At 43.2% G+C, this 26,022-nt stretch overlaps 1 pseudogene across 1 annotated transcript; it reads right to left on the bottom strand.

Annotated features, from left to right (window-relative positions):
• Window positions 1-8,260: 8,260 nt before the first annotated feature.
• On the bottom strand, window positions 8,261-15,345 carry LOC311521479 (carbohydrate sulfotransferase 9-like; annotated as a pseudogene). Its single transcript has 2 exons — window positions 15,288-15,345; window positions 8,261-8,867 (listed from the first exon to the last, which is right to left on the bottom strand). The product of its transcript is annotated as a carbohydrate sulfotransferase 9-like (transcript).
• Window positions 15,346-26,022: the final 10,677 nt, after the last annotated feature.

Here is a 26,022-nt window from a genome sequence, read left to right on the forward strand (position 1 = left end):
TAACTCAAAAATACCAATTATAAACAATACGCACCCAATATACACTTTGATTTGGTTAAAAGACCTTTACTTAACAACCTAAGGAAAGATGGTATAAAAGAGTGAGATTAAATATCACAACTAACTTAAATCAGTTGGGGGCAGTTTGATAAATCAATTAACCAATAGAGTTTACAGTAGTAAATGAAACTTCTCTAACTTGCATTTACACTGTCACCATTTACCCCACCCTGAATGTACATTCTGCTAGATTTCAGTGTTCTAAACACTTGCTTGCATGGGCATGCTTGAAGATCTTGAAGCTGGGGACAGCACCTGTTGGTCCAGCCAATGCAACAAGGGGCAGAACAATTCTAGTTCGGGATAATTCCAAACTGCACAACCCTTTGAACATTGGAGTTGTTTAAACCAAGTGTCAGCAACCCTGGGTTCTCGTTAGATGACAAGACCACTCCACCTCTTTTCAGACTCAGATAACCCCTTTAAGTCTCTTTGCTGTCCCCCTCTCCTTTCAAGCAGTTTCCCAGACAAAGGTGGTGATTACTCACAGTGCCTGCACTGCAGACCCACCTCTGTCAGCTCTGGGCACAGCAACAGTCTCTGCCCTGGCTCCAGTGAAGCCCACCAACAGCCTCTGGGGGCCCCTGTTTGACTCTCAAGAGCAGCTTCTGGCTTTCTAGCAGCCGCTCCTGGTTCAGACAAAGCTTCATCAAGCTATCTCAGCTCCTCTCCAAAATGGAGCCCACCACATGCTCTCCCTGCACTCCCTGGAAGTCTCTCTCTTCCCCAAGGCAACACGGAAGTTGGGGTCTCCAAAACTGGATAGCAGCACTCAGGATCTTCCCAACTGGGACACTCCCAATTAAGTTCAGTGGCCCCTCTAGCAAAGGGTTCCTAGGCCTACACTAGCAAATCAAGGTTAAAAACTATCTACAGCTGACTCTGCATAAGAGTTCTCTTCATAGCATAACTCAATGTACAGCTGGTAGGGGGCAACAGAGCCTTCCCCCAAACACACTTTTGTTTAGGTGGGAAGGGAGGGGAAGCAGCAAAGGAGACAGAGGCTAAGTCTGCTGAGGGCAGCGGTGCTCAGAGCTCTCCATCTTCTCACCTCTCGTCCCCTGCTGGCTGCTGAGCCCATTTAGCTGCTAAGTTTGACAGGGGGAATCTGCAACTGTAGCCTTCCCATCAGCAGGAGTCACTACTTCCTGCACTAGGCAGGCAGGAGCCTTCAGCTGTGGGTCCAGCTGGCTCAACCCTTCTTGTGCTGGTCTTGTGGAGGGCCTGCAGAGCAGGAGGGTCCTGGCTGGGACCTGGGGGAGGCGCCCTGGTTGGAACAGTACTGTCTTTTCTCTTCCCCTCAGCCCCCTTTGGGGCAGGCACAAGATCAGGGGAGAAGAAGGGGGACAGATACAGGAGAAGACAGGCACAAGAGGGAGGAACAGGCACTAGCGGGCAGCTATGAGGGGAATTTTGGGGACAGGGCTAGATGATGGAAGGATTTGAGAGGGAGAAGAGACTGGGGCAAGAGGTGTTTTAGGGGAGAGAGAATGAGGGGCTTGGGGGATACTGAGATGAGTTTGGGGTAAGGAAGAGGGGAGACTAGGAGAAGGAGAGTTTTGGAGAAGGAGGTGAAAGGTGACTTGGGGGAGAGGGAGAAGACCCTAGAAGAGTTTGTGGGAAGCAGTGGAGTCTGAGACCAGCTCTATGCTACAAACTTACAATTGGTATAACTATGTCACTCAGGGGTGTGAAAAATCTACATCCCGAGCAATGCAGTTACACCGACCTAGCCCTCCATGTAGACAGCCCTACATCGACATGAGGGCTCCACCCATCAACATAATCCACCGCCGTGAGAGGCAGTGGTTAACTATGCCAACGGGAGCAGCTTTCCTGTCAGTGTAGTAGCATCTTCACTGAAGTGCTACTGCGGCACAGCTGTGCTGATGCAGTGGTTTAAGTGTTGACCTGCCCTGGGAAGATCTGACATGGAACAAAGTCTGGAGGGGAAACAGGAGAGACCGCAGGATTTAGCTTGAGGAGGGTGGAAACTCCTGGCTTCCACATGAAAAAACTGCTACAGAACAGGACAAGAACCATCACAGACAGCAACATAGAAAGAGTGGCAGGAGCAAACCAAAGTAAGTCCTGGGAGGTTTCGGGGTTCTTTTAACAGTGTTGGTTGGGGAGAAAGGAACTTGTATTAAAGCCTTTTCGGGGTTGCAGTGGATGGGGTGTTCTTGTAGCACTGTAGGGAAATGTATTCAACATTCAGGGCAAAGTTATTCCACTGGTTTAATTGCCCATTGTCCCTGAAACGTGGTCAGTGTTGCCCTCTGTAGATGTAGTAGGCAGTGATAAAGGAGGATATACAATCTCACATTTGTGGATGTAAAATGTTTATGGGAGGAGAAGAAGAAGAAAAGAATCTTAGAGAGCCAAATGTGCCAGATGGATGTGTCTGGTATTTGAAGAGCACAGAGAACAGGCTAGAGAATAGGACAGTTGGAAAGATATTGAAAGGAAGGCAAGTTCAGAATCTTGCAGAAATTTTGTGCCAGATTCTGAACTGAAGAGGCAGACAGTGAAGATGTTTTGAGGACAACTGTGACTTGTTCCCGTGTCAGATAATAGAAGATACAAGTAGCAGCTGTAAACCATATTAGCACAGTATGTGTCTTTCTTTCCCCACTAGTGGCTGGCCCATATAAGATGATCGGAGTTTAATACAGCTAATAGCTAAAGGAATCACCCCTTCAAGCTCAACAAGTGAGGCTCATGTTTGTCTTAGTACTGAAGGCCCAGATTTCAAACCTGCTGATGATCTGAACAGAAGATAATTACACAGCCACAATAAGAACAAACTGAAGTTTGGAGATTAGAAACTTGGAGACCAAAAAGAAGGGCATTTTGCATAAATTATAGGTAACAGACATGCAGTGGATCAAATTATAATGACTTCCAAAGATCAGAAACTCTACAAAGTTTTTAATATGAGGTTCTACTAGAAAATGTGAGGTGATTTTTTTCAAAACAAGTAAATTAAATTAGTAAAAATCTCCAATGAGCAGAAGAAGGGTTCAATTAATCTATAACTTCTTACTTGTTGGAATAGTCTGCCACGCCAGCTTCTGTAGGAGGGATTTGATATGTGCACATCTGTTTATTAGGAAGCAGACAGACACCACCAGTTAAGTAACTGGTATCTGTGAAATTATCACTTTTGACTGCTAACAAAGTATGTAGTATTTGAACGAATGAACTGTAGTGAAAAATTTCTATATCTCATTACCTGTCTCCCAAACCAACCGGTCCCTGCCTTTACTATGCATTTTATAGGAATCTCTCCCATCTTCCACAACTTTTCAATAATCGCTAATGGCTCAGATATCTCCTCAGTCAGCTCCTTGAGTATTCTCGGATGTATTTCATCAGGCCCTGGTGACTTGAAGACATCTAACTTGTCTACATAATTTTTAACTTGTTCTCTCCCTATTTTAGCCTCTGATCCTACCTCATTTTCATAGGCATTCACTATGTTAGACATCCACTCACTACTAACTTTTTCAGTGAAAACTGAAACAAGTCATTTAACACTTCTGCCATTTCCACATTTTCTGTTATTGTTTTTCCCCCTTCATTGAATAATGGGCCTATCCTGTCCTTTGTCTTCCTCTTGCTTCTAATGTATTTACAGAATGTTTTCTTATTACCCTTTATGTCTCTAACTAGTTTAATCTCACTTTGTGCCTTGGCCTTTCTAATTTTGTCCCTACATACTTGTATTATTTGTTTATATTCACCTTCTGTAATTTGACCGAGTTTCCAGTTTTTGTAGGACACTTTGAGTTTCAGATTGAAGATCTTGTGGTTAAAACAGGGTGGTCTCTTGCCAGACTTCCTATCTTTCATACATAGTGGGATAGTTTGCTTTTGTGCCCTTAATAATGTCTCTGAAAAACTGCCAACTCTCTTAAACTGTTTCCCCTTATACTTGCTTCCCATAGGGTCTTACCTACCAACTCCCTGAGTTTGCTGAAGTCTGCCTTCTTGAAATCCATTGTCTTGTGTGTTTTCCCTTCTACCATTCCTTAGAATCATGAGCTCTTCTACTACTTCATGATCATTTCCACCCAAACTGCCATCCACTTTCAAATTCTCAACCAGTTCCTCCTTATTTGTCAAAATCAAATCTAGAACAACCTCTCCTCTCCCCTAGTAGCTTTCTCCACCTTCTGAACTAAAAAATTGTCTCCAATACATTCCAAGAACTCGTTAGATAATCTGTGTCTTGCTATATTATTTTCCGCAACAACTGTCTGGGTAGTTGAAATTCCCCATTACCACCAAGTTCTGGGCTTTGGATGATTTTGTTAATTGTTAAAAAAAAAGCCTGACACACCTATTCCTGGTTAGGTGGTCTGTAGTAGACCCCTCCCATGACATCACCCTTGTTATTTACCCCTTTTATACTTACCCACAGACTTTCCACAAGTCTGTCTCCTATTTCCATCTTAACCTCGGTCTAAGTGTATACATGTTTAATATATAAGGCAAAACCTCCTCCCTTTTTTCCCTGCCGGTCCTTCCTGACCAAGTCTTACCCTTCTATACACATATTCCAGTCATGCATATTATTCCACCAAGTCAATCTGTGATGCCAACTATATCATAGTTGTGTTTATTAACTAGCATTTCAAGTTCTTCCTGTTTATTCCCCATACTTCTCGCAGGCCACTGTCTGCAAATCCACACCAAGATCTAGGTTCTCTGTCTGGATACAGGCGCAGGTGGATGAGACAGGAGCAAGGCTGGCACTGCTTGTCTTATTTTTGAAATTAAACTACTGAACTCCTTAATCTCAAAACAGTAAAATATCCTAGCATTTTGCGGGAAAGACCATCTCTACATAGTACAGAGCACCTCTGTCTCTAGTTATCCCTGAAAAAGAGATTGAATGAAGGAAGAATATCACAGCATCCTGTTAAAAGGTGTGAAATAATGCAGTGAAGAATGGGGAACACACTTTCAAACAGCTATATAAGAGAGACAACAGGAAGCCATTCCGAAACCTATTTCATTCTCTCTAAAAGAGAAAATTCACAAATCTGTTAAACAGCATTAGACAGAAAATAAAGAAATATTTTATTGGTGGAACTCGGGGAATTACACTAATTTTATATATAAAGGTGAGTAAAAGAAAGGATTGCTAATAATTTACTGTACCTATATATCTAGATCATGCATAGTTTCTCTGCTTGTAAGCCTTTCAGCTAGGGACTCCTAGAATTTGGCATTCCTGTTCTTTTCTCCTAAATAATCCCTTGCACATGATGTTATGATTGATTGGTTTCCCGTTGTATATTCAGCAGTTGATTCTTGTGCTACCGGATTGGTGACAAACCTCACGTTAGACTGGTTTCCATAAAATTATGTTTTGGATTTATAACAGTACCCAGAAACAGTCTGTACAAGGATCATGCCTTCCAGAGGTTTCATGGGGAGTTTTAAGCATAATGGACTGTCAGTTGGTGAAAACCTCATGGATAAAGTGGAAAGGAAGACTGAAGTTATGTAATGAAAAAAAGTAAAGATGAGTCTTAGCTGCAATGATGAGCATGGCATAAATGCCTAGACAAATACCCAGGGTTTGGAACTGAACTTTCAAAGATTTGGAGTGTGTTTGTCTTCAGGGTCCTATTTTGGGTTATTCTGCTATATCCAACCCCTTCATTGGTGGAATATTTGTATGTCCAAGATGCCAATTAAATAAAATTTCTGTTAAAAGTAAAATGAGCAAACTCTCAGGGTAAATTTGTTTTGTCAACACCCATGACATTCAACAGGAATTGGGATGGATGAGGACATTCCTGCTTTGAAACCTTCCTAGCCTCCCTTTTGGAAAACAGCTGGCTCATTGGGATTTTTATCTCTATTCTGATCAATTGTTGAAATTTGATTCTGTTCTATGTCCAGTGACTTGAATTCCTCACCAGTTGACCTCTTTTTAGAGGTCTGTATGGAATGAGTTAGTGGGTCTCAGCACAGTATCTGCTGACTAAATATCAGCATCTCAAAAAAGACCATTATTAGCATGCTGTGACAATTTGGAAATATGCCTCTACAGTTTATGAATTGTGTGAGATTATGACTCTTATGTGGCTGGGTTGTACTGCAAACTCCATTTGGAATGTGCAAGCTTTTCCCTTTTCTATGGTTGGTTTTCCTCCGTGTTGGGTTGAGTTTCCAATGGCTGGTGGCAAAAGAACAACAGAAGGAAGTTGACTAAATACCCAATCATTGGAAATCTAGTCACTCTAGACAAAAAAAAAAAGGGGTCCCTTCCCAAAAGAACTGGTTTAGTAGGGAGGGGAAAACTCACTTGGCTGGGGGAAGCTGGGAAGGGTGTCACCTGCTACAGGGGGCTGAAGGTTTTTAAAAGGGCAAAAACTGTTCCACTCAATGGCCAATTTCTTCACTGCATGAGGGAGAGGCCAGTAATCATGTGACAGCCTGCATGAGGCAGGGGACGCCCTGCCTGGACACTGCTGCTAGTCCCTATGGACTCACAAGGGAAGGGTGAGCGAGAAAGTGAAGGACAATGTGATTTCAGCTGTTTATTGTTTTGGATTATTTGTACTCATTTGTGCTTTGTGCGATTGAGTATAAAAGAGCATAAAGGTGTTAGACTCTGTGCAAAGTGTGCGAGTGTGTGTTAATTGCTTCACACCTGCTGCATTCCTCTGACTGATTTAAACTGTAACCAGAAGCTTCACACCTTCAGGGTGGAGTTCTGGAAGAAGGGTGGCTTTTTTTATTTTAAAATACCCGAGTTATTTTGAGTGTCCGTGCCAGTCCAGAGGGCCTAGGACAGGCGGACGGAGGTGCGCTATTTCCAAGAAGTGGTAGCAGACAGAGTCTTTGCCCAGGAAGTGTTCCAGAGAGGCCAAGGGAGGAACTAGTGCGGTAGCCTGTTGAGACCTACGGGAACTTGAAATACTTGGGAATTCAGAGCAGCAAAGGCTTGGATTCCATCACAGCAATCCTAGTTGGTGGCCAGGAAGTAGTGCACACTAAGACAGTGACACATGCTTATGTGGTTTCAGGACAGATGCAAAAGACTGAATGGACCATGGAGACCAACATACCCACTCATCCGGAGCAGTGGCTCCTCCAGGGCAGGGATGAGGCAAACTGGAAGAGCTGCTGTTTAGTAGAGGCTGTGAAACTATCACAAACACAGGGCCTCAGACTCCAGAGGTATCAATTTAGGACCGCTTATAAATATTAAATACCACACACACACACACACATTTCTGGGCTAGAAAGGAAAGGGCCAGTGCTGTACCTGTTCTGTGATTTAATAGTGGACTTCAGGCTCCAGGACTGTCAAGTTGGCACCTTTCTCAAAATACTAAATTTGTGTTTTTAAAAACCCTCAGACGTCACAAAAACAGAACATCATTCAATGGGACGATAGAAAGCCATTGGGAAAAAGTCTTGTGCGGAGTTGTGAGGCAGACTGAGGAGGACGAGACACAGTGAAGATTTTGAGGAAATCCAGAGAAATTAGTTTTCAAAGTCATCAAACCCAACCTATTCCTGTCTACCATAACCACGTACATATTGCTATACTAGCAAAGTAGTCATGGATGTTTGGCTCATATTAACACTGCAAAAATAAATAAAACGTATTATTCCAAACAAAAGATGTCCCATTGCCTTGTGAAGCCATGCTATCCCCACACTTTGCCCCTAGTCTAGGGAAATCAAGAACCAGCTTATCAAAATGTCTGTCACCAACACTGAAAAATTAAGTTAGGGAATTCCCAGGCATGTACCCTACACCCAACACTAGGAAATTAAATCTCGACACACTGTTTACTCGACATATCCTCTCACTCTTAGCTTCTGCACCATACTTCAGTCTCTGACATTCCCTGGGAGCTGTAACAGAAAATCCCCACCATGCAATCACAACACTAGTGATGATGAACAGAAAGGAAATCTCAAAGAGAGAGTGGCTGTTTAATTCATTCTGGGTGTGTTCAAAGCAGCTTCTGCCACCAATCACCTCCAAACCTTGTTTACAGACAAGTCGTAGTAATTTTTCAATAAGCAAAATTGCTATTCTATAGTCAAAAATGTATATATTGCTCTATTGGTTTAGTAAATCAGAATAAACAAGATGAAATCCATCGGATATAGCTCCTTTATCTTCTGAATTTTCTTTTGGAGATACTCCATGGTAATATCATCAATAGTCTTTCTCTGACCTATATCTCTTAACATGAAAGTAATGCAGACCCTCTGGGGCACCAATGCTCTTGAGAATCTGTTCAGCATCTCACCCCATCATATCACATTTCCCCACAATATCAAAGTGAGTATTACAGGGATGACAGAGCTGAAACATGGGTTTCCAATGAATGGTCAATTTATTTATGTTTTCTTGTCAGAATAAACTCCTGGAAAGTCACCTTTGGAGTAAAATTTTTGTTTTTGCCAAACTTGGTCCTGATCATCTTTGCCACAGTGATAGTACAGTATGGCTCAGAGTGCAAAAGTTTGCCTGTAAGCTGAAACTAACCATTCTAGGGAATCTCTGGTGAACATCACTTTGTTGTAACTAGTCATCAGTTCTGCCTGCTGATCAGGAGGGTAAGAACACGACCTTATTATGAGTGCAGTGTTATGGATAGTCTCACGTTTTACCTCAGAAACCTCCTTGTTCAGGTTCATTGTGAGTAGAAGAATGAGTCTCTTCCAGTTGGAACAGCCCACCTTTGGCACCTCATAGTAGATGTACTTGTGGTTATGTGCGACAAAGAGCTGTCCAGGAACCTTGGGGCTTAGTCTGTTTTCTGAATGAGAGAGGTTGTACTTCAGACAAGTGGAATTGAAAGTGACTTTGTCATTGTTGACTTGTCAGCTGGTCTTGTGTATCAGTAGGACTTGGTATGCCCAAGAAAAGGAGATAACACATCAATGATAGGATTGGTAAAAGGAAAACTGTGGGAATTCCTTAACAGTGAACATCACTAGGCAGAATATAAACAATTCAGTTATTTGAGGATGGGGAAAATGAGTAAAAAAGGGTAGAAATTTACTTTACCTGTATGTCTGGCCCACACTAAGTGTCTCTTCCTTTCAGAGTCTTTCCTTTCAGGTTCACACACTTTTTTTTTTTTTTTTTTTTTTTTTACTGCTAAACTAAATAAATCTTGGTGTGTGATGTTAAATTTCAGGATTGGTGTATACTCTGTGATGCGTAAATTCCTGTTCTACTAGTTTGTTGTCCAACTACAGGACTTGAATACAGTTAATTGGCACAAGACAAACATTGTGATCAGCAGTCACCCTATCTATATAGGTTCCAATGTAGGATATGTCAATCATAGCCCAGTGGTTAGAGGATTCACTTGAGAGGTGGGCGGGAGACCTCTACTCAAATCCTTTCTCCCCCTCGGGCGGTGAGTGGGGAGGGGAAATGAAACCTGGGTCTCTTACATCTCAGTAGAGTGCTTTAACTACTGGGTTAAAAGTTACGAGGTGGGCACCACCGCTGATTTTAAATGGGACCCAACGTGGCAGCCATGGTCAGAGGCAGATCATGGTCAGATCAGCCCCTGCACATGGCTTAGATGGCCAAATATCTGTCTTCCCCAGTTTGTGAATTGCTCTAAGTCTGGCATTGTGGATCTGGGCCTACGAGATTTCATTGAATGGGACTTGGACATAGAAGCCCATTGTGTGACACAAATTCATAGAGTTTAAAGCCAGAAAGGAGCATTAGAATATCTGCTCTGGCCACCTGAATATCCCAGGTCATTAAATTTTACCGAGTTACCGCTCTGTTGAGCCCAATAACTTGTGCTTGGCAAAAGCCTACCAGCAGGAGAGTGAGTTTGTGTGTGTATGGGGGTGGGGGTGTGTGTGTGAGAAAACCTGGATTTGTGCTGGAAATGACCCACCTTGATTATCATGCACATTGTAGGGAGAGTGGTCACTTTGGATGAGCTATTACCAGCAGGATAGTGAGTTTGTGTGTGTGGTTTTCGGGAGGGGGGTGAGGGGGTGAGAGAACCTGGATTTGTGCAGGAAATGGCCCAACTTGATTATCATGCACATTGTGTAAAGAGTTGTCACTTTGGATGGGCTATCACCAGCAGGAGAGTGAATTTGTGTGGGGGGGTGGAGGGTGAGAAAACCTGGATTTGTGCTGGAAATGGCCCAACCTGATGATCACTTTAGATAAGCTATTACCAGCAGGACAGTCGGGTGGGAGGAGGTATTGTTTCATATTCTCTGTGTGTATATAAAGTCTGCTGCAGTTTCCACGGTATGCATCCGATGAAGTGAGCTGTAGCTCACGAAAGCTCATACTCAAATAAATTGGTTAGTCTCTAAGGTGCCACAAGTACTCCTTTTCTTTTATCCTCAGAAAGGCATCCAATCTTGATCTGAAGATGTGAAAAGAGAGAATTCACCATGTCCCTTAGTTTGTTCTGGTGATTAATCTTCCTCACTGTTAATGATTGTGCTGTATTTCTAATTTGAATATGCCTGGCTTCAGCTTCCAGCCCTTGATTCTTGTTATGCTAGGGTGACCATATGTCCTGTTTTGGTCAGGACAGTCTGTTTTTTAAGTCCTGTCCTGGTCATCCCCACTTTTTTTGGCAAAAGTGGTCATTTGTCCCATTTGCTCTTGCCAACTTGATCAGTTGGCAAGAGCAAACAGGATCAATGCCCACTTTTGCCAAAAAAGGTGAGGTGCAGAGGAACATGCAGAAGGGGGTGAGCAGCAATGCCGGGGTCAGCTAAGCAGGAGAGAGGGGCCTCGGGCTAGCAGCTCAGGCCACTCCCATGAAGGGGGAGGGGCTCTCAAGTGAGTGGCTCAGGCCAGCCCCACACAGTGTCCTGTTTTCCCTTTGTTATGCCTTTCTCTGCTAGATTAATGCAAGAAGCCTGGGAAACAAGCAGGGAGAACTGGAAGTCCTGGCACAGTCAAGGAATTATGATGTGATTGGAACAACAGAGACTTGGTGGGATAACTCACATGACTGGAATACTGTCATGGATGGAGATAAACTGTTCAGGAAGGACAAGCGGGGCAGACAAGGTGGGGGACTGCATTGTATGTAAGAGAGCAGTATAACTGCTCAGAGTTCTGGTATGAAACTGCAGAAAAACCCGAGAGTGTCTCTGGATTAAGTTTAGAAGCGTGAGCAACAAGGGTGAAGTCATGGTGGGAGTCTGCTATAGACCACCGGACCAGGGGGATGAGGTGGACGAGGCTTTCTTCCGGCAACTAACAGAAGTTACTAGATCACAGGCCCTGGTTCTTATGGGAGACTTCGATCACCCTGATATCTGCTGGGAGAGCAATACAGCGGTGCACAGACAATTCAGGAAGTTTTTGGAAAGTGTAGGGGACAATTTCCTGGTGCAAGTGCTGGAGGAACCAACTAGGGCAGAGCTCTTCTTGACCTGCTGCTCACAAACCGGGAAGAATTAGTAGGGGAAGCAAAAGTGGATGGGCACCTGGGAGACAGTGACCATGAGATGGTCGAGTTCAGGATCCTGACACAGGGAAGAAAGGAGAGCAGCAGAATATGGACCCTGGACTTCAGGAAAGCAGACTTCGACTCCCTCAGGGAACTGATGGGTAGGATCCCTTGGGGGAATAATGTGAGGGGGAAAGGAGTCCAGGAGAGCTGGCTGTTTTTCAAGGAATCCCTATTGAGGTTACAGGGACAACCCATCCCGATGTGTAGAAAGAATAGTAAATATGGCAGCGACAAGCTTGGCTTAACAGTGAAATCCTTGCTGATCTTAAACACAAAAAAGAAGCTTACAAGAAGTGGAAGATTGGACAAATGACCAGGGAAGACTTTAAAAATATTGCTCGGGCATGCAGGAGTGAAATCAGGAAGGCCAAATCACACCTGGAGTTGCAGCTAGCAAGAGATGTTAAGACTAACAAGAAGGGTTTCTTCAGGTATGTTAGCAACAAGAAGAAAGTCAAGGAAAGTGTGGGTCCCTTACTGAATGAGGAAGGCAACCTAGTGACAGAGGAAGTGGAAAAAGCTAATGTACTCAATGCTTTTTTTGCCTCTGTCTTCACGAACAAGATCAGCTCCCAAACTACTGCACTGGGCAGCACAGCATGGGGAGGTGACCAGCCCTCTGTGGAGAAAGAAGTGGTTTGGGACTAGTTAGAAAAGCTGGACAAGCCCAAGTCCATGGGGCCGGATGAGCTGCATCCGAGAGTGCTAAAGGAGTTGGCAGATGTGATTGCAGAGCCATTGGCCATTATCTTTGAAAACTCATGGCGATCGGGGGAGGTCCCAGACAACTGGAAAAAGGCTAAGGAAGTGCCCATCTTTAAAAAAGGGAAGGAGGATCCTAGGAACTACAGGCCAGTCAGGCTCACCTCAGTCCCTGGAAAAATCATGGAGCAGGTCCTCTAGGAATCAATTTTGAAGCACTTAGAGAGGAAAGTGATCAGGAACAGTCAGCATGGATTCACCAAGGGCAAGTCATGCCTGACTAATCTAATTGCCTTCTATGATGAGATAACTGGCTCTGTGGATGAGGGGAAAGCAGTGGACGTGTTGTTCCTTGACTTTAGCAAAGCTTTTGACACAGTATTCTTGCCAGCAAGTTAAAGAAGTATGGGCTGGATGAATGGACTATAAGGTGGATAGAAAGCTGGCTAGATTTTCGGGCTCAATGGGTAGTGATCAATGGCTCCATGTCTAGTTGGTAGCCGGCGTCAAGTGGAGTGCCCCAAGGGTCGGTCCTCAGGCCGGTTTTGTTCAATATCTTCATAAATGATCTGGAGGATGGTGTGGATTCCACCCTCAGCAAGTTTGCAGATGACACTAAACTGGGAGGAGAGGTAGATACGCTGGAGGGTAGGGATAGGATACAGAGGGACCTAGACAAATTAGAGGATTGGGCCAAAATAAATCTGATGAGGTCCAACAAGGACAAGTGCAGAGTCCTGCACTTAGGACGGAAGAATCCCATGCACCGCTACAGACTAGGGACCGAATGGCTAGGCAGCAGTTCTGCAGAAAAGGACCTAGGGGTTACAGTGGACAAGAAGCTGGATATGAGTCAACAGTGTGCCATTGTTGCCAAGAAGGCCAATGGCATTTTGGGATGTATAAGTAGGGGCATTGCCAGCAGATCAAGGGACGTGATCATTCCCCTCTATTCGACATTGGTGAGGCTTCATCTGGAGTACTGTGTCCAGTTTTGGGCCCCACACTACAAGAAGGATGTGGAAAAATTGGAAAGAGTCCAGCGGAGGGCAACAAAAATGATTAGGGGGCTGGAGCACATGACTTACAAGGAGAGGCTGAGGGAACTGGGATTGTTTAGTCTGCAGAAGAGAAGAATGAGGGGGGATTTGATAGCTGCTTTCAACTACCTGAAAGGGGGTTCCAAAGAGGATGGCTCTAGACTGGTCTCAAGTTGCAGTGGGGGAGGTTTAGGTTGGATATTAGAAAAAACTTTTTCACTCGGAGGGTGGTGAAGCACTGGAATGCGTTGCCTAGGGAGGTGGTGGAATCTCCTTCCTTAGAAGTTTTTAAGGTCAGGCTTGACAAAGCCCTGGCTGGGATGATTTATTTGGGGATTGGTCCTGCTTTGAGTAGGGGGCTGGACTAGATGACCTCCTGAGGTCCCTTCCAACCTTAATATTCTAGGATTCTGTGATTCAAGAGCCCGTCAGTACCTGGTATTTTCACCCCAGTGAAGTTACTTCTACAATTTGATTAAGTCACCTCAGTCTTCTTTGATAAATTTAACAGATCGAGCTTCTTAAGTCTCTCACTATTAGGCATTTTTTCCAGCCTTCAAATCATTAGCCTGGCTTTCTCTCACCCTCCCTAATTCTTCAACATCCTTTTTAAAATGGGGACACCAGAACTGTACGTAGTATTCCAGAATCGGTCTCACCAGTGCTGTGTGCAGAGGTAAAATCACCTCACTACTCCCCTATTTATGCATCCAAGGATCACAGTAGCCCTTGTTGCCACAGCATCACCTGGGGAGCTCACTTGAGTTGCTTGTCTGCTATGCAGCAGTGTGACCTAGTGGATGGAATAGCGGACTGGGACTTCAGAGAGCTGGGTTCTAGTTATGACTTTACCACTGGCCTGAGGGGTGACTTTGAGCGAGTCACTTTGTCATTCTTTGCCTCGGTTTCCCCACCTGTAAAATGAGGATACTTACCTCCTTTGTAAAACTCTGAGATCTATGGATGAAAGTAGTATTGATTATCATCAGCTCTAAATCCCTTTCAGAGTCACTGCTTTCAAAGATGCTGCCTCCCATTCTGCAGGTGTGGCCTATATTCTTTGTTCCTAGATATACAACTTTGCATTTGGCTGTATTGAAAACGCATTTTGTTTGAATGAGCTCAGCCTACCAAGTGATCCAGATCACTGTCTCTGACTGACCTTGTCGTCCTCCTTATGTACCACTCTGCCTCATCCAATTTTATCAGCAGTGATTTTATATTTACTTCCAGATCATTGATGAACTTGTTGACCACCATCTGACCTAGTAACCTCCCTGTGGAACCTCACTAGAAACACTCCATTCAACAATGATTCCCATTAAACTACTTTTTGAGCTCTTTCAGCTAGCCAGTTCTTAATCTATTTAGTGTGTGCTTTAGTGATATTTTACATTGCTAATTTTTTAATCAGAATGTCATGCAATACTAAGTCAAACCCCTTACTAAGATCTAAGTATATTACATCTTTGTGGTTAATTTCATCAACCAATGCAGTACGCTCAAAGCATGAAATTAGGTTTGTTTATGGAAAACAGATCATGTTAAAACCATGTTGAATGGCATTATATTCCTATTCTTTATCAGTTTAATCCCATATTGACTTTTCTATTATTTTGCCCAGTGTTTGTACCAGGCTAACCAGCTATAGGTGGCCCAGGGTATCCCACTTGCCTTTTTTGAAAGTTGGCACATTGTCACTTTTCCAGTCTTCTAGAATTTCCCCAGTTATTCCAAGATTTAGTAAAAATTAACATTAGCAGGCCAGAGGGCTCCTCAGTCAATGCTTTGGTAACTCTGAACTGCAAGTTATCCCAACCTATTAATATAAAAATCTTTATCCCTAACAGATGTTATTTAACATCCTCCTTAGTTACTATGAACTGGAAAGTCTCCTCCATCTCCTTATGTGATACAAGTATATCATCCTGCTTCTTTCAAAATACAGAACAGAAATATGTATTGAACACACCTGCTTTTCCTGCATCATTTTTAACAATTTTACAGTCTCTATCAAGTAATGAGTCCATACTATTGCTAGGATTATTTTGTTCCTAATAGACAAACTCGTCGTCATCCTCACCCCACCAGTCATTTATTTTTCCCTTATGGGTTTAGCTTCCTTTATCCACTCTCTGTACTTCATTAATATCTAATTTATGGTGATCACTATCTATTTCACCTTTTTTCCCCCCCATCTGATATATTTTTCTTTTACTTCTAATTGATGACTTCACTTCACCACTGAGCCAGGACGGGCTTTTACCCAAAGTTGTCCTAGTCTTTGATTGTAGAATTGTGGGGTTTTGGCCACATTGAATAAACTGTAAGATAGGTAGGGAGGGGATAATGGATAACCCACTTTAGTGAGATGCAGTAAGTGTAACATTTGTTTAATATGTTTACATGTCAGTTGACAATGTTGATGCTAGACTTACGACAAGTTTTTCATGGCTTTTTTTTTGCCCTGATTATGTTGGATTTTGGCTTTGCACTCTCATACATGCATGCACGCACCCCCCAACGTTCAGAGTTTACGTGGGGAATGGTCTATTTGATCATTACAGCTGAAAGTTCACTAACTGAAAATGAACTGATGAAACTGAGCTTCCCAAAACAGACATGAATAGAACCTATATTTCCCTGGTGTAAGAAAAAAAATTTTGCCAGGAATTTTAATTCCTAGACACATCAGTCACATCAAAATGAACACTTTTCAGCACTTTCTGCAAATTACAGAATATACCATCAGCCAAAGTACAGAATCTTGCCTGCCTCGGCAGTACAATAATGTTAAACCTGATTTTTACAATCAAAAGCACTTGAGGAAAGAGGTGTGAAAAATACAAATGGAACTAACTGTTCCTCATTTTCACATGCTTCTGAGCCTGGTCAATGCCATGAAGTACTAAAATACCATGAGAAATCTTACATCCAGGCAAAATTAAAAACTCAAGGAGTTTAGCTATAGCATGCATAACTATGGCATCATCAATGTTAGTAGTAATTATCAAGTTATTCATCCCCTTTGAAATATGTCCTAGTATTGAGACTCTTTTAGGCTTTCAGTCTGAGAATTAATGATTTTTAATCCATTTCTGATCAACTCAAATTATTCCAAAACTACAAAACAGGGTGTTCAAGCACATTGGTCTTATACAGCAAAAATATGTAGTGAAGCCTGGAGGGAAAAAAGTTTAAGCATCTGACACTTCCAAAACAAAGAAAAGAAGTGTCTCCACCATTGACTTGTCCCAGCACTATTCATGTACACAAACCAATACCACCTCCTCCCCATTGTTTAATTCTAATTTTAATAACTTAATATTTTTTCTTTTATGTGATTTTTTCAGCTGATAATCTCAAAAACCTCTGATAAGCATTAAGCAAGCCTTTCAACATCCCTGGGAGAGTGGCTACAATCCCATTTTTACAAGCCATCTGGTAATGGCTTAGTTTAGTGCTGTGCTTGCAATTGTAATTCTGTAACATCGGAATGTTCATATATTTCATGTAAAATGGAGGACTCAGAACTCTGAGCCAGGAGGTTGAGTGTATGTGAATTCCAGTAACTCATAGCTCTCCTGATTAAATGAGCAACTATTCCGTTTCCCCATGGAAACGTTCTCCATGGAACGATACTGGGATTTTTAAAACTATCCAGATCTTAAGATAAACACCACCTTTTAAAATTCCAGGGTGGAGAGAAGTAAATAGTTTGTAATAGTTAACATAAGTCACCCACCAATATGTTCTCTAAATTCAGAAACATATTTGGGAACATGGCTGATTCTGAAAGGGATTTTCAACAGTGTGGGTGGAGATAACAGTTCTCTGGAACCAGACACTGCATTATAGCTCAGATGGGAAACAATACTTTATATCTTTAAGTCAGCCTGCCATAAGAGCTAGATCTTATCACACCATCACCCACAACAGGAGCCAGATCCCATTGTGAGGGCAATTGTATACATGCAGAGACAAAGTCCCCAGAGGGCCTCTGAACTATATTTAGACAGCTCACAGGTGACCTTCAGTAACATATGGTAAATTTGAGGAAGAGTAATGCAGTTCAATACTGGACACCAATGACTTCTGATCCTGACAGGTCAGCCAGCTCTTCTCTACACTGTCAGCAAACTAAGGCCATGTCTACACTTACTGGTAGATAGGCACTGCTGTGATTGATTGAAACCAGTTGGAGAACACTTCAACCTCCCTGGACATTCAATTACAGACCTAAAAGTTGCAATTCTTCAACAAAAACAACTTCAAAAACAGACTCCAATGAGAAACTGCAGAACTGGAATTAACCTGCAAACTGGACACCATTAACTTAGGCCTGAATAAAGACTGGGAGTGGATGGGTCATTCAACAAACTAAAAACTATTTCCCCATGGTAAATTTTTCCCGTACTGTTACTCACACCTTCTTGTCAACTGTTTGAAATGGGCCACCCTGATTATCACTACAATAGTTTTTTTTCCTGCTGATAATATCCCACCTTAATTTATTAGTCTCATTAGAGTTGCTATGGCCACCCCCATTTTTTCATGTTCCCTCTGTGTGCGTATATATAAATAAAGTATGTATGTGTGTATATATATCTTCCTACTGTATTTTCCACTGCATGCATCCGATGAAGTGAGTTTTAGCCCGCAAAAGCTTATGCCCAAATAAATTTGTTAGTCTCTAAGGTGCCACAAGTCCTCCTCGTTCTTTTTGAGTAGGAGTGTCCGTTGTAGCCACAGCTGCAGCCCTAGGCTCTCACAGCTATGGTAGCTGAAGGCATAAGGGGTAGGGCAGCTGCATTCATCACTCAGTTCCTTCCCGTCACCCATGGTGTGAGAAAGTATCAGGAGCATCTGTGCCTCCATGCAACGTAACAGTTTCCATTCACTTTGTGAATTCTTTCCTTATTTACTTTTCTTCATTCTTGCCCATTGCTTTCATTATGGTGAACTCCAAATCTCCCAGTTTTAAGACCTGACTCATGTAATTCCACCACAGCCATTCATGAACACTCCAGATGCCTCATCTGCCTGGGAGACAGCGTCAGGGACTGTGGATCTCAAACCCTGGTCCACAGGGCGCTTTAGAACTAGCAGGTTCCAACCTGCCACCTAGGGACCTGCTAACTGTTGTCAGAATAGGAGCTGAACTCAGACAGCCAACCCCAGTGCTGGGAGCAGATTGGCAGAACGCTGTGGGTTCTGACTGGTCCACAGCCCCTATTTAAACAGAGCACTGGAACAGAAAGTTGTCCATGCAACTGGAATCCACCTTGCTCTGGACTGTCTGCCTTGTGCTTCCTGTTCCTGATCCCCTGGCTTGACTTCCTCATACCCCGATGTGGTCTGACTCTGGTTATCAATCCATGGTTCTGCTCTCAAGTTTGTCTCTTGCTTTTTATCTTCTAGTAACCTGACCCTGCCTGCCTCCTGACACTCTACTCTTGGTTTGCCCCCGACCTATCTAGGACTCTGACCTCCTGGTATCTGACCCAGCCTGGCTCCCAATTCCTGTTTTGACCACTAGGTCAGACCATCCACATCTTGGTCTTGACAGAGGGGCACATTCCAGATCACAGCTCCATATGCCACTTCTTGAAAGGTCCTTCTAGAAAAGAACCCAAAGGTGAGGCTGAAATTGTTCTTGATGGAGAAATCCATACAACCTCAGTTCACAGCCACCAAGACAGACACTCAGCATTGGCTACGTGCACTACTACCTACACCTCTCATGCAGTATCCTTGAATAGCTCTCACTCGGCTACCATATCTGTGGCACGAGAGGGAGGAAGGAAGAACTGCTCTGGTCAGGAATTCAGACCCAGATCACCCTCACCAACCCTAAGACAGACATCTCCTTGGGTGTCCTTTCCGAGAGTTCACAGTCTAAACATTCTCCCTAGCGTCTCAACACCTAAGGGTAACTCGACACTGGCAGCTTCTTCATGCTGGAAGGACTGCACTGCCTCAGGCACGGTGTCAGCACAGAATGTTCCGGTGCCTACCCCAGCAAGGAGACCTATGGAAGCTACCATCTAGCCTCTGGTACCAATCATTTCCTCAGCATCCATCCCTACTCCAGTACCAGATCTCAGCTACAAAACCATTTATAGTACCAGCAGTACTATCAATCAGTCCAATACCCAAGTCCCTTTTTCTAGATCATTGGACAGAAGTGATCTTTAACCAGCTCTCCCCTTTGGCCTCAGTCCATCCCACACTGTACAGACCCCATATCCTGGACAGGACTGCTCCTCAGCTGGAAGAAACTTACTCCTAGATCGAGGAGTACTTATGGCACCTTAGAGATTAACAAATTTAATCTAATTTAATTTAAATTTAAATTCCATGCAGGGGAAAATACAGTAGGAAGATTATATATATACACACATATAAGATTATATATATACACACACATACACACCCACAGAACATGAAAAAATGAGGGTTGTCATACCAACTCTTAACGAGACCAATCGATTAAGATGGGCTATTATCAGCAGGAGGGAAAAAAACTTTTGTATTGATAATCAGGATGGCCCTTCTCAAACAGTTGACAAGAAGGTGTGAGTAACAGTAGGGGGGAAATTAGCATGGGGAAATAGTTTTCAGTTATGTAATGACTCACCCACTCCCAGTCTTTATTCAAGCCTAATTTAATGGTGTCCAGTTTGCAGATTAATTCTAGTTCTGCTGTTTCTCACTGGAGTCTGTTTTTGAAGTTTTTTTGTTGAATAATTGCGACTTTTAGGTCTGTAATTGAGTATTCAGGGAGGTTGAAGTGTTCTCCGACTGGTTTTTGAATATTATAATTCTTGATGTCAGATTTGTATCCATTTATTCTTTTGTGTAGAGACTGTCCAGTTCGGCCAATGTACATGGCAGTGGGGGATTTGCTGGCACATAATGGCATATATCACATTGGTAGATGTGCAGGTGAATGAGCCTCTGATAGAGTGGCTGATGTGATTAGTTCCTATGATGGTGTCCCTTGAATAGATATGTGGACAGAATTGGCAACGGGCTTTGTTGCAAGGATAGGTTCCTGGTGTGACGGGTTGGATCATAGAAACCCCCTGGGCGCTGCCACCTGATGTGCCAAGACTACTTCTGCTCCTGCTTTCCTGCCCTGGCACCTTAGGACTTCAGTGCCCTGCCTGGTTTGAGCCAGACCCGCTAGCCTGCTGCAAACCCAGACCCAGGTCTGAACCATGTCCCCTAACAGCTGTTGGCTTAACTGAAAGCAGCTTACAGACGTGTTCCTGTCTTTAACACTCAGATGCCCAATTCCCAATGGGGTCCAAACCCTAAATAAATCCATTTTGCCCTGTATAAAGCTTATACAGGGCAAACTCATAAATTGTTCACCCTCTATAACACTGATAGAGAGGTATGCACAGCTGTTTGCCCCCCCCCCCGCCCCCCAAGTATTAATACATACTCTGGGTTAATTAATAAGTAAAAAGTGATTTTATTAAATACAGAAAGTAGGGTGTAAGTGGTTCCAAGTAGTAACAGACAGAACAAAGTGAATTACCAAGCAAAATAAAATAAAACACAGAAGTCTAAGTCTAGTACAGTAATAAAAACTGAATACAGATAAAATCTCACCCTTAGAGATGTTTCAATAAGTTTCTTTCACAGATCGGACACCTTTCTAGTCTGGGCACAATCCTTTCCCCTGGTACAGCCCTTGTTCCAGCTCAGGTGGTAGCTAGGGGATTCCTCATGCTGGCTTCCCACTTGTTCTGTTCCACCCACTTATATATCTTTTGCATAAGGCAGGAATCCTTTGTCCCTCTGGGTTCCCACCCCTCCTTCTCAACGGAAAAACACCAGGTTAAAGATGGATTCCAGTTCAGGTGACATGATCACATGTCACTGTAAGACTCCAAGTCTTCATTCCTCCCAGCCTGACTCACAGGAAGGTCTGCGTGCAAACAGAGCCATCCACAGTCAATTGTCCTGGTTCATGGGAGCCATCAAGATTCCAAACCACAATTAAATGGCCCACACTTTGCACAATTACAATAGGCCCTCAGAGTTATATTTCATATTTCTAGTTTCAGATACAAGAATGACACATTTATACAAATAGGATGACCACACTCAATAGATTATTAGCTTTGTAATGATACCTTACAAGAGACCTTTTGTGTGAAGCATATTCCAGTTACATTATAGTCACACATTAGCATATTTTTATAAAATCACATAGGGTGCGTCACACCTGGGTTAGTGTTTTTGTTGTGTGGTTGCTGGTGAGTATTTGCTTCAGATTGGGGGGGCTGTCTGTTAGCAAGGACTGGCCTGTCTTCCAAGATCTGTGAGAGTGAGGGATCGTCCTTCAGGATCTGGAGAGGTTTTAGTTGGGGGCTGAAGGTGATGCTCAGTGGCGTTCTGTTACTTTCTTTGTTGGGCCTGTCTTGTATTACGTGACTTCTGGCTCTGTCAATCTGTTTCTTCACTCCAGCAGGTGGGTATTGTAGTTGTAAGAATGCTTGATAGAGATCTTGTAGGTGTCTGTCTCTGTCTGAGGGGTTGGAGCAAATGTGATTGTATTTTGGAGCTTGGCTGTAGACAATGGATCATGTGGTGTGGTCTGGATGAAAGCTGAAGGCATGTAGGTAAGTATAGTGGTCAGTAGGTTTCTGGTATAGGGCGGTATTTATGTGACCATCACTTATTAGCACTGTAGTGTCCAGGAAGTGGATCTCTTGTGTGGACTGGTCCAGGCTGAGGTTGATGGTGGGATGGAAACTGTTGAAATCATGGTGGAATTCCTCAAGGGCTTCTTTTCCATGGGTCCAGATGATGAAGATGAAGATGTCATCAATGTAGTGCAAGTAGAGTAGGGGCATTAGGGGATGAGAGCTGAGGAAGCATTGTTCTAAGACAGCCATAAAAAATATTGGCATACTGTGGGGCCATGCGGGTACCCATAGCAGTGCTGCTGACTTGAAGGTTTACGTTGTCCCCAAAACGTGAAATAGTTGTGGGTGAGGACAAAGTCACAAAGTTCAGCCACCAGGTTTGCTGTGACATTATCGGGGATACTGTCCTGATGGCTTGTAGTCCATCTTTGTGTGGAATGTTGGTGTAGAGGGCTTCTACATCCATAGTGGCCAGGATGGTGTTTTCTGGAAGATCACCAATGCATTGTAGTTTCCTCAGGAAGTCAGTGGTGTCTCAAAGATAGCTAGGAGCTGGTAGCATAGGGCCTGAGGATAGTTGGTATGGCCACCCCTATTTTTTCATGTTCTCTCTCTCTGTGTTTGTATTTTATATATATATACACACACACACACACACACACACTAAAAAAAATTATATCTTCCTACTGTATTTTCCACTGCATGCATCTGATGAAGAGGGCTTTAGCCCACAAAAGCTTAAGCTCAAATAAATTTGTTAGTCTTTAAGGTGCCACAAGTACTCCCCGTTCTTTCTGAGGATACAGACTAACATGGCTACCACTCTGAAACCTTACTCCTAGATGTCCTCCACTCCTGTATGCACGGGGCAGGGGGGGGGAATCTCCCTCCTCCAAACCTCAATCTCCACCCTGGGCGACCCAATGGGAGACTAACAGGGAGATGAGAGGCCTAGAAAGACAGGCAGACCCCAACACATACCCTTCTTAGTAACTCTGTGCCCACTTCCACAGTTTTGCTACCAGCTGGAGCAGTATTAGTCTCACTGGAGTATAAAAACTCTTATGCCAGAAAACCTCTTTCATTTTCTTAACTGACATCCCCTTCTCCAAGGAGTCAGCTACAACCTCCTCCATCTGCTCTGCTTCCCCAACCTTAGCAGGTATAGGAAGAGTACATGAGTGTGGATGACCAACCTGCCCTAGACCAGGAGCTACCAACTTCTCAAGGAGCCACTTCCTCTTCTCCCAATAAGGCCATAAATCCACCTTCTTCAACATCTCAGGATGAGTTTAAGATTTTTCATGATCTCCTCAAGAGGACTGCTGAGACTCTGGACATTCCTCTTGAAGTTATTCAGGACAAACAAATTGTTGGTGATTATCCATGCTGCAACATTGGGTAGAATAGCAATGCCCATAAATAAGGGCCTTCTTGAGCCTGCTAAAGTGACCTGGCATACTTTCTCTTTGTTATACTAAAATAGTGATAGATTTCTAATCCTTCAGTCAAACATGCCTTATAGATAGGTTGATGGAAATCTAAGGCATGTTTTCCAATTCTTCAGTCAATCTCAGTGCTCTTTGCTGAACCCTCCCCAATTTATCAACATCCTTGAATTTTGAGCACCAGAACTGGACACAGTATTCCAACAGCAGTCACACCAGAACCAATTACAGAGTAAAATAACATCTTTACTCTTACTTGAGTTTCCCGTTTATGCATACAAGGATCGCATTTGCTGTTTTGGCTACAGCGTCACACTGGCAGATGCTACCAAGGCTGATAGGCAAGAACAACTTGACCGATGGACTGAACATTACAAAGAACTCTATTCAAAGGATGTCATTATCTGTGATACTGCCTTAGCTGCCATTCCCCATCTTCCAACGATGCAGGAGCTGGACCAGACACCAACTCTTGAAGATGTAGAGAAAGCTATCAAAGAGATTGCATCTGGGACAGCAGCAGACAACTATCCAATACCTCTCCAGCTCCTAAAGGCAGAGGGAAGGAAGCTAGCAAGTGACAACTAGGCACTTCTCTGTGCCTGTTGGGAAGGAAACCACATACCCCAGGATCTGAAAAATGTGACAATTACTCTATATAAAAATAAAGGGGACAGAGCAGTCTGCAACAACTATTGAGTGATATCTGCTCAGCAAGATGCTTAAAAGGGTCCTGCTGAAAAGACTAAGTCTTTGCTGAGAGAGTCTACCCTGACAGCCAGAGTGGGTTCAGAGCTAAATGCTCCATGACTGACATGTCCTTCACATTGCACTTGTTCCAAGAAAAAATGGCGTGAACAGGCATCTCTCTACACAGCATTCGATGACCTACAAAAGGCCTTCAAATGTGGTTAGCAGGAACGGCATCTATAAGATTCTGTTGAAACTGGGTGTTCACAAAAAGATCCTCTCTATTGAAGGAGTTCCACAAGGGAATGAAGACAACCATATAGTATGAAAATGAAACAGAGTTTAGTATTGATATTGGTATGAAGCAAGGCTGCATCAGCCACCAGCTTTGGCATCTTCTTCTCTATTCTTCTTAAGTACGCCTTTGGAAATGATCAATCTGGCATACTAATTGAATCAAGGATGGACAGCAGCTTGTTTAGCAGATGGTTCCAGAGCAGAAGGCATGTCACCCAGCACACTATTCAGAATCTGTTTTTCTATACATGCTGTATTAGTCTCTAATTCACCTGATGAATTGCAGGTCATGATGAACAAGTTATCTGATGTATACACCAAGTTTGGCATGGTAATCAGTATCAATAAAACAGTTATGTCACAAGATACCACCTTTCCACCTAAAATTGATGTCAATGAAGCTCTGGATAACATGGATCTCTTCTGCTATCTCGGCTCAATTCTTACCAGCTGTCAAGGTTCCTTCCACACTCTGAACGCTAGGGTACAGATGTGGGGACCTGCATGAAAACCTTTTAAGCTTACTTTTACCAGCTTAGGTTAAAACTTCCCCAAGGTACAAACTATTTTACCTTTTGCCCTTGGACTTTATTGCTGCCACCACCAAACATCTAACCGGTATTATTTTATTAGGAAAGAATCCGTTTGGAAACGTCTTTCCCCCCCCAAAATCCTCCCAAACATTACCCCTCCTTCCTGGGGAAGGTTTGATAAAAATCCTCACCAATTTGCATAGGTGACCACAGACCCAAACCCTTGGATCTTAAGCACAATGAAAAAGCATTCAGTTTCCTAAAAGAAGAATTTTGACAGAAGAAAGTAAAAAGAATCACCTCTGTAAAATCAGGATGGTAAATACCTTACAGGGTAATCAGATTCAAAACACAGAATCCCTCTAGGCAAAACCTGAAGTTACAAAAAGACGCAAACAGGAATATCCATTCCATTGAGCACAGCTTATTTTCTCAGCCATTTAAACAAACAGAATCTACCGCATATCTAGCTAGATTACTTACTAAGTTCTAAGACTCCATTCCTGTTCTGTCCCTGGCAAAAGCATCACACAGACAGAGGCTTTGTTTTTCCCTCCCCCCAGCTTTTGAAAGTATCTTCTCTCCTCATTGGTCAGGTCATTGTAGTCAGGTGCCAGCGAGGTTATCCTAGCTTCTTCACCTGTAAAGGGTTAAAGGGTTTTTCCTCTGGCCAGGAGGGATTTTAAAGGTGTTTACCCTTCCCTTTATATTTATGACACCAGCTCACTTAACCTTGATAGAGAACTTGATGCTAGAATCAGCAAAGCTTCTGTCACTTTTGGCAAATTTACATCAAGTGTTTGGAGCAACAAGTTACTAATCCTGAACATAAAGGTGTCCATGTATCAGGCTGGTGTCCTTTGTACCCTCCTTTAGGATTGTGAAAGCTGGGTTACATACTCCAAGCAGGAGCAAAGATTGAACCGTTTCCATCTCCGATATCTTAGAAAAATCCTTGGAGTTACTTAGAACCAACAGATCACCAACAACGAGATCCTTGAGAGAACCAGCCTACAGTCTATGCAGACTACGCTGGATGTTCGCAGGCTTTGCTGTTTAGGACACATGGACTG

This window comes from Lepidochelys olivacea (assembly GCF_965140295.1).
Source record: "Lepidochelys olivacea isolate rLepOli2 genome assembly, chromosome: 6".
Taxonomy (NCBI): domain Eukaryota; kingdom Metazoa; phylum Chordata; order Testudines; family Cheloniidae; genus Lepidochelys; species Lepidochelys olivacea.